Source organism: Mercurialis annua, linkage group LG6, assembly GCF_937616625.2.
Source record: "Mercurialis annua linkage group LG6, ddMerAnnu1.2, whole genome shotgun sequence".
Classification (NCBI taxonomy): domain Eukaryota; kingdom Viridiplantae; phylum Streptophyta; class Magnoliopsida; order Malpighiales; family Euphorbiaceae; genus Mercurialis; species Mercurialis annua.
The window spans coordinates 31,301,235-31,311,485 of NC_065575.1; the positions used below are offsets into that span (position 1 = coordinate 31,301,235).

At 37.1% G+C, this 10,251-nt stretch overlaps 1 non-coding gene across 1 annotated transcript; it reads right to left on the reverse strand.

Annotated features, from left to right (window-relative positions):
• Nucleotides 1–107, reverse strand: LOC126654196 (small nucleolar RNA R71). Its single transcript, XR_007632452.1, has one exon. It is a non-coding gene; the product is annotated as a small nucleolar RNA R71 (small nucleolar RNA).
• Between the last annotated feature and the right edge of the window lie 10,144 nt (nucleotides 108–10,251).

The following is a 10,251-nucleotide window of genomic DNA, read 5'->3' on the forward strand; positions in this document are numbered from 1 at the left end:
GATTTGAGGGCGAAAATCTGCAACTTTGTGCAGCGAGATCCAGAATTGTTTCATGAAGCATGGGAAAGGTTTAAGCTGCTCTTGACCCAATGCCCTCATCACCAAGTGCCAGAGAATTTCTGACTCAGTTTTTCTATGATGGCCTGAACGTTAATTGTCAAACGCTAGTTGACACAACTTCTGTAGGTTACTATGGAGATACAACAGCTGCAGAACTCATGAAAACCTATGAGAAGTTGGCAATGAATTCAAGGCAGAAGGCAATCAGATGAAAAAGGGCAGGAGTATATGAAATCAATTCTCATTCTGATCTCTCAGCACAAATGGCTGATTTAACCAAGCAAGTCAAGATGCTTGTGGACAGAGATACTTCCAATCAAGAGTCATGTGCCTTTTGTGGGATGTTTGGACACAATGCAAATGTGTGCGTAAACGTTGAATCGGCACCACCAAACTGTGAGGAAGCAAATTTCATGGGAGCCTTCCAGGGTAGACAAGTCAAGAATGACCCTTTTTCAAACACTTATAACCCTGGATGGCGCAACCACTCAAATTTCTCCTGGAGGGATCAAGGAGCGAATAGGCAAGCACCACCTCCGGGATTTCAGCAACAAAGACAAGTTCTTCCACCTCAACAACAGAATAATTCAGACAGGAAGCCTTCTGTAGAAGAGATGATATCTCAGTTCTTAGCAACTCAAGATACCACTGTTAAGAAGATGGATGCGAAAATTGACCAGTTGGCACAGTCAAGTCAAGCATCAATTCACAAATTAGAGTTGCAGTTGGGCCAGTTGGCAAGAACTGTTGCGGAACGTGAACAAGGCAAACTCCCTAGTAATATTGAAAATAATCCGAAAGAGGGAGTTATGGCCATCAGTCTCAGGAGCGGAACTCAGGTGGAAACTGGAAGCAAGGGAAAGAAAGTAATTGAGATTGTCTACGACGAAGACGACAAGGAAGATAGTGAACACGATGCAAAGCAAGGGAATAATCTTGATAAGGAAGTGGTGGCTGATCCTTCAGTCAAACCTTATGTTCCACCTATTCCATATCCACAAAGGCTGAAGAAAAAAACTACTGACAACAATTTTCAGCACTTTTTTAATGCCTTTAAAAAGATTGAGCTTAATATTCCTATTTTGCAGGCCCTTGCTAAGATGCCTTCCTATGCCAAGTTCCTAAAAGAACTAGTTTCCAACAAGAGCAAGCTAGAGGAGTACACCACCGTAGCTTTAACTGAAGAATGCAGTGCCATACTTCAAAAGCAGCTACCACCTAAGCTTAAGGACCCAGGAAGTTTTTCTATCCCTTGTGTTATTGGTGATACTACTATCTCTAAATGTTTGTGTGATCTTGGTGCTAGTGTGAATATTATGCCTGCATCCCTTTATAAGAGGCTTGGCATGAAAGAGATGAAGCCCACAACTGTGTCTCTACAATTGGCTGATCGATCGATCAAATACCCTTTAGGCATTGTAGAAGACTTATTTGTGCGAGTGGGCAAGTTTTATTTTCCTGCAAATTTTCTTATTCTAGAAACAAAAGATGAAAACGATTTATCTATGATTTTAGGTAGACCGTTTTTAGCTACAGGAGGTGTGTTGATTGATGTTGTTCAAGGTAAACTTACCTTTAGGATGGGGAGTGAGAAAGAAGAATTTAATATTCTTAAGGCGGTGAAACACCCATCACGTGATGATTCTTGTTTTAGTGTTGATGTTATTGACCATGCTGTTTCCCATGTTGCTGAACAGGAATCATTCAAGGAACCATTAGAAGCATGTTTAATTTTGAGTTCGCATGAGAAGGATGAAAATCTTGAAATAGCTGAGTGTGCAATGCGATTAGAAGGTGAAGGTTTTAGGACCTATAAATACAAGCCTCAATATGATGAGCTGAAATGGGAACCAAAACCAAAACCAACAGTTGTAGAACCACCAAAGCTAGAGCTAAAGCAGCTACCACCTCATTTGAAATATGCGTTTATTGGGCCTAACGACACATATCCTGTTATTATTTCTTCTGGTTTATCTGATGTGCAGGAAGAGAAGACAATGCGGGTTTTGAGAAATCGAAGCAAGGCGATAGGATGTTCGATTTATGACATCATAGGGATTAATCCATCGATCTGCATGCATAAGATTCGATTGGAGAAGGAACATCTCCCTAGTAATCAAGGACAAAGAAGACTCAACCCGAACATGAAGAAGGTTGTGCGGGCTGAAGTGATTAAGCTTCTTGACGCAGGAATCATCTACCCTATCTCTGATAGCGCCTGGGTGAGTCCTGTGCAAGTTGTACCAAATAAAGGAGGCACAACCGTGGTCAAGAATGACAATAATGAGCTGATTCCGACAAGGATGGTCACCGGTTGGAGGGTATGTATCGATTATCGCAAACTGAACGCGACCACATGTAAGGACCACTTTCCCTTACCTTTCATTGATCAGATGTTAGAGCGTTTAGTTGGGCATCAATTTTATTGCTTCCTAGATGGCTATTCAGGTTACTATCAAGTGCCTATAGATTCTGAACAACGGGAATATACGACATTTACGTGTCCGTATGGCACTTTTGCGTATCGCCGAATGCCATTTAGTTTATGTAATTGTCACGACCCAATTTATTGAGCCGAGACCGGCGCTAGGGAACGAGAGTGGTAGCTCCGGAACCCGTAGCAAGCCTAAAACCACTATAAATTTTTTGCGAATTAAAATATATTATTTTATATAAAACACTTTCAGAAAACCTTTTTAAACTTTACTATTATAAATATCAAAATATCTTTATTGCCTTCTGAAAACCATCGTGAATCATTCTTATAGACTAGGGTCTTACCGAGCGACATCTCATGTCCAGCACTGCCCTGTCTCTAATCATAATCGTAACCAATTCCACTTGTGGCAATTGGTTAAAGAAATCAAACGGTTAAAATATGATCTTTATAAATAATATATATACTTTTATATCAAATCAGAGTTGCCCATTTAAATATACCGTTTGAATTTAACCATACATTATATACAGACATCTACCGACTACTGCAGCTCTACAAAGAAAACGTTCCTCGACATAGTCTTTCACTATTATAGACTTCCAAAACAAGAAAAGGAAGTTCGTCCTACAAAACACTTTGACCTGAAAGAAAGACTGTGAGGGGTCAGTATATGGGAATATACTGAGTGAGTTCATACATTTACTAATAAGTATTCTTATAAATCATAAAACAATGCAATAACGTCCAAACCTCATGTAGCCAAGTATAGGATCCGATTGAAACCCTAATCCTCGAACATGATAAACGTATGTACCCAGAGGAAAACTTATCCAATAGTCCGACCCGGGAGTATTCACACTCTACCACGTCAGTCGCGACAATTCTCTTAATTCCAGTGGTGGGTCCAACCCACTAGATATGGGGCTCAGGTTACACTGTAACCGAGTTCAATCTCGTATCACAGTCATACATCTGACTTCGAAATTCGTGTTCTTAATCGTATTCACAGCTGTATCAAATCGAAACTGGTGATCACACAGTCCTATTGCCGCTCAATAGGTAGCACGTTCCATCGGATCAGTACTGGTTTCAAATCAAGCATATATGAAATTCATATAAAGATTTCGCACTATAAACATGCAAATTAAACGCAAAGCAATATCAAGTAATCGCTTAAATAAATACTTTAAAAGCAAATCGTATAAACTCACAGAAAACGCTTATCCAAAAATACGTCGGGGCTTAGAAACGTCAAGTTTCCCGAGCTCCTGGTCCAGCTGCTTCTTGCCTCGCTGGATCTAAAACAATTTCAAAACATTTGACTCACATTAGAATCCTATTCTAAGATTGACTCTAGACGCGAGACACGACAAGAGAAAAAACATAAGCCGTCGTGCTTCAAACGTAATCTTTTCCGATAAACGAATCATTCTTCTTTCGTTTCTTAACACTTTTCAATTTAATTCTCAATAGAGAATGTAGGTTTTCTTAATGAAACCAATTGATATCCATAAACTATCTCATTCCAATCAACTAGTCATAATTTACTCGTTTGACGTCCGAATCTCGCATTTTCAGAGTCCAAAGGTCGATATTGGGTTAGGGGATCATCAAAAAGCTTCAAAACGGGCATGGCACATCGTGCTAGGCTTTTGCGCATCGCGCCAAGCTTTGGTGCGTCGCGCCAAATTTTGGCGCGTCGTGCAGACGAGGGCAGCATGCCCAAATTGGCATAAAACCGCTCAAAAACTCATTCCGACATGCTTGAGACACTTCCAAACGTATCCGCTACGAAAACGACATCTAAATCCATCCAAAAACACAATAAAAACGTGTAAAACGAATCGAATACGTAATCGCGATACGGTTTCGCCGTAACCTAATTTTAAATTCGTTTATCCATCAATTATACCCAAATAAACGGAGAAACGACTGGCTTACCGTGATTGTCCTTCGAAATATGATCGATTCGAGTTATTAAACGTCGAAAACGGACGAGAAACGGAGATCGAGCGACGGAACGGCGATGTTTTAACGAAGGAAATGAAAATGGAGTTTGGCCATGGTAATGAGAGTCTGGATCCTTCTTTCTTCATACCATTTCTTATATATTTGGCTAAATGTCGCTTTTGCTCCTTGAACTCTTTAACTTAAACCAATTCTCTATTAAACTTTCTATTTTAACTTAACGATTACTTTAACTCAATTACGTACGTATTATTTATATCCAAATAAATAATACGATTCTAAAATTATTATTTCCCGTCAATAATCCTCTAATTTCTATTCTTGAGGCTCAATTAGCTAATTTACACTTTAGCCCTTAAACTTTTCAAAAATTGCAAATTAACCCAAAACGCATCCGCGTCCAAATTTTAAACGACCTCCGATCGACTTGAAACTTTTATCATAAATACTATAAATTATTTCGCGGACTTTGGCGATTTAAAAATCCATCACGAGATTTATAATTTATTTTATATTAATTTTCAAAGTTAAATCTTTAAATCCCGTTAAATCTCTTAATAAAAATTATTCCAAATTCCCTATTTAATTAAACTAAATTCTCCTTAATTTAATTTATCGGAACTCTCGACACGTGGCACGACGTAATTACTTTAAAAATAATTGGGGTATTACATTCACCCCCCCTTAAAATAAATTCGTCCTCGAATTTAAAACTTTTGCCACGTACCTAGGGTAAATAAATACAAATATTTTTGCTTCATATCCTCTTCTGTTGCTTACGTATACTCTTTTATAGGCTAACTTTTCCAAAGAACTCTTACCATTGCTTCTGTACCTACGTACTGGTAATCTTTACTGTTTTTTCTTCATATGATAGCTCTTCAGTCACCTTTAGACACCTCTTTCTCCGAATAAACTTGTCCTTAGCTGGCCATTCTAATGAATCTTTTGATAACGGAGTTGTGTCCAAATGTTGTTGCCACCACTGCATTGCACACTTACTTCCTTTTCATGTATTTGACGTCGTTTGGATACAACTATCACTAATCTTTTTGGCGTACCACGATCGTTCTTTTAACCTCTCGTGTTCTTTGAACTTCTGTGTTTGTTGTTTCTTAACGGCTTACTACCTACTTGCATGTAGCAAGGTTCCTTGCTTGCATTACTTAAATTACTTATTCAAAATAATTATCTCACATCTAGCTCTACTAATCTTACTCTTGTATTCATTATCTTGTGGCTATTTATCTTCTTATGATGTCTAATTTCACTCTAGTTGATCGTAGAGTGAAAAGATTCGTTGTCCTTGTTTCTGTCAATTCTTCGCTCTGTTGACTTACTAATCTTCGTGGCCTTGTACCACGAATTGAATTACTCTCGAGTTACTTCATGGTGTGTGTATCAAATCTCGTTCAAATACCTGTATTCTTATCTATGTCCTTATGGAAGTGGTTTTACTTGGGCTAGGGGAAACCTCTTCAGAATGTTCGTCTTTGCTATACTATCCGTATACGTTTTCCCTAAACTTATATCGTTTAACTTAATATTTCTCTTTCATACTTCATGGTTTCTTAATTTCATGAAGTTGAATGCACTCTTAGTATCACTTGATATATTTAGCATCTGCCTTCTCTGATGTATCTTATTTCTCGATCCTTCGATTCCATTCACTTCTCTGGTTAGTATTACTTTCTCTTCATTTGATATTCTATTCCTAATCTCCAAATTCGTAAACTAGTCTTGTAGCCTATCCTTGTCAATAGCTACAAGCATTCTTCATGTTTATTTGATCTACCTTCTTGAGGTATCGTTATTCGTTTACATTCTTTTAATAGCTTCTTATCTTAGTGACTTATTGTCTTCATTAGATATTCCTTATCTAATGATACTTTATTTTAGTCCGATCTCGTAGATTCCCGAACAATTCTGATTCGATTCTTTATTAGCTTTCTAGTTCTAAGAAGATACTAGACTTAATTAGTCAATCTAACTATCCAACTCTCTATCATTTTCGACAGATACTTTGCCTCTTCTTCATTACACGTCCCTGGTTAAAACCATTCGCCTCACGTTGATTTATGAATCAGTAGATAGCTTACGCTTGAAATCATATAAATGACGTTTATAAATTTCTATAATAACTCTTTGTTTCCTTGTTGTACTTACCCTTGTACTCGAACTCTTTATAAATACTTTTATTTACAATTCATTCTTATTACAACTCATTACTTCCTTTCATATTCCTTAATTTCATTCACTAGTACTATCTCTCTTGTAGTTGTTGTAATTTCTTCCACATACTCTTTTATCATTATTCTCGCATTCCGCTCTTCGCTATTACATTTCCAATCATTAATAAAAATCTTAGCCGTTACTCCCTCTAGATCACTTTAACGTCCAATACATTAATATTCACTTATACTTATGGGATGCATCCATCACTGACATTTGTTATGCTAGTGGAACTCATTTCAATCTCCTATTTTCACATTCCTTTAAAACTTCTCGATTCTTCGAGTAAAATCCATGTTGAATCTTATACTCGACCTTTGTAACACTTTTTGTATCTTTTCCTTATACTAGTCACTTGTCTATTTAATCGCCTTAATTCGTTCCAGATGTCTCACGAGACATTTTGGATCCTAAACAACCATCGCTGCCATTAGAATGTTTGATCTCATTCTATCAACCTCTTAAGAGTTGAAATACCAATTATTAACGTTCCACGTATCCTTTCTTTTCGTCCTATTTACTTATAAGTCGTTAATAAACACTTGGCCATACTCCAAAATGATTTATATCATCATTAGCCATTCTAATCTAGGTACAGTTAATGTACCTCCTAACCTTGAAACTACATCATGTCAAACTCATCGTTTTGTCTGTTGGTACGTTGCTCTCCTTTTATCTTCAAACTAGTGTACCTTGAACTTCGATCAATGTCCTTGAATTACGATTTCACTCTTGGTAATCTTAACTATTCATTTCTCTTCTTTAACTCATTTGTTATATGTCTTTATATCCACTTGCTCATTTATATCCAATGGGAAGTATTCTTATACCCGCGTACTTAATCCATCGTAACATTCCTCATTCGTCGTCACTTCTCGTATCAAACTGCATAATCCTTTTTATCTTTATTGACTATATAGCTTTATTTCTCTTTTACTCCTATCATAACTTAACTCCCTTTTATACGGTGCTGTCTTGCTTTCTTCGTTTATCGTAACATCCTTATCCGGATGTCATCGTTCGTAATACATTATGTATCCCAAATGTTAACTTACTTTGATTCCTCCGCCAGTCCTAATATATAGAACTATTGATTTGTATACGTCTGGTACAATCTTCATCATGAAACGTGTGCCATTCTCCCACATGCAGCGTCCATGTCTTCCTTTAAAAGTCATCATCAATATCACATAGCTATCATACTATACTCTTCGCATTTCATCTTTCTTATCCTCATCTCATAACCTTATACTTCATATACATGTTCTTATCCTTTAATTTGTTGGTCAGGATGCCCAACCGCACAGCTCTTTACACGAATTTCTAACTCCTTAACATAGTTCATGCAATCACATATACAATCTATCCTTTAACTTTATTAATCCTATTTTTCACCCCATTCTCATTTGCTAAATATCTTACGTCTTTACTTCTTATACTCTCATAGTATATTGGCTAGGTTGGTTATTTCCAGCCTTACAAGTCTCCTATGAATAGTCTTATGAAGCTGTCGTTTAGTACCCCGTTCGACGATCACAACGATCAATTCCTAGTCAACCTTCTTAAGAATATTATACTCCAATATTAAACCGATCCAACCGTTCGATCACAAGATATCTCAGTTTTACTAGACTTGATAATCTTCCATTATAGTGTAAAACTCACATTTTCCATTCGTGGATATTACCTTTACACCTTTAGGGTTTAAGCTAATAATCACTTTCTATGTTCAACAATCACTTCCCACACTTCTATCATTTATAACATATAGAATTCTAATTACCTCGTTCAAGATAAAGACATCTTAGTTCACTAGTCAATGAATTTCACTTCATCATTCAAGTGTATCTTGTCTTTCTATGTTATAATAGGTCTTAGACCTACGACTATCTTCGTATCTTCCTAAAGCATAACTTCTTGTTCGTGTTCTCGTACACGTGCTTTGTGCCTTCGAGAGTTGCTTGTCGGTAGATTCCAAACATTTCCCCTTCGTTACAGAGTTCTGGTCTAGGTATACTTACATTAAAACAATTATGGTTGCAACCATTTCAAAATCTTTGAAATCCAAAGAAACTGACTCTTTTACAAAATTCATATTTAAATTTTTCTATGTTTTAGTATAATTGTGCACTAGGGTGATTACGTCTCTCATCCCCAAGGAGTTGCCATAACTTACCTTTCATCTAAACATAATGCATATGATGCATGTCCTACTAATGTATGGATTCATTTCTTATTGTTTTCATTTAATGTGTATGTAGTGATGCACTTCTATTCATGTCATGGCAATAGTACATTTCTATATCAAATCTAGGCACAATTATACTTTCAGAATTATTAAAACAATTAATCTTTGTAAATCACAAATCTTTCACCTTGTAAGTTCTCTAAACTTTAAACTCTGTAACTTGGGAAACTCTTCCATTCTTCTGAATCCACGCCTTGTTATCTATCATCTCTTAGCGCTTATCTCACGTGACTTTGATGGTATCGTTATACCATTCGATGTTTAATATACTAGCCTCGTCGTCGAATCGTATAATGTTGACTATCCACCTCGAACGCGAGCATTCGCAATGATCATATAATATATCGATCATTCTTCCGTAAGCAGAATACTTTCGCAAACGTATATCGTCTAACAATCCTATCGATCATAATAACAGACTCAGATCGTAAGGTGAAGAGTTAAAATCTTAAGATCAAACGAAAACTGATCAAGACATGACTCGAATCCCTATGTGCTGCAGTAGTTCCTAGGTAGACTCACACAAGAACAGTGGTATCCTGGACCAACTGCTCTGATGCCACAATTGTCACGACCCAATTTATTGAGCCGAGACCGGCGCTAGGGAACGGGAGTGGTAGCTCCGGAACCCGTAGCAAATCTAAAATCGTAAAATAATTTTTCGCGAAACATAAACGTCATGCATGACATACATAAACACGTGTCATGCAGAATCATACATGACAGGCATACACATCCTCTGGCAATCTCAAATATCAAAACGCAGCTAGCGTAAAACATTTAAAACTTCAAAATATTAAAGTTATATTTACAGAAAACTATACATTACAAGCTGACTTGCAAAATACTTATCTACTGCAGCTCTAAGAGTAAAGTACTGTTTCTTTACATACTTTCAAAAATACAGACTTCTGGAAGTAGGATAGAAGTCCGTTGCTTCAAAGCGTCTTTATCCTGAAAGGAAATCTGTGAGGGGTTAGTATATGGGGATATACTGAGTAAGTTCATACATTTACTAATAAGTATTCAAATAAAACATAAAACCGCAATCAATCATATGCAGCCAAGTACAGGATCCGATTGAAACCCTAATCCTCAAACATGCTAAACGTATGTACTCAGAGGAAAACTTATCCAATAGTCCGAACCGGGAGTATTCACACTCTACCACGTCAGTCGCGACAATTCTCTTAATTCCAGTGGTGGGTCCAACCCACTAGATACGGGGCTCAGGTTACACTGTAACCGAGTTCACTCTCGTATCACAGTCATACATCTGACTTCGAAATTCGTGTTCTTAATC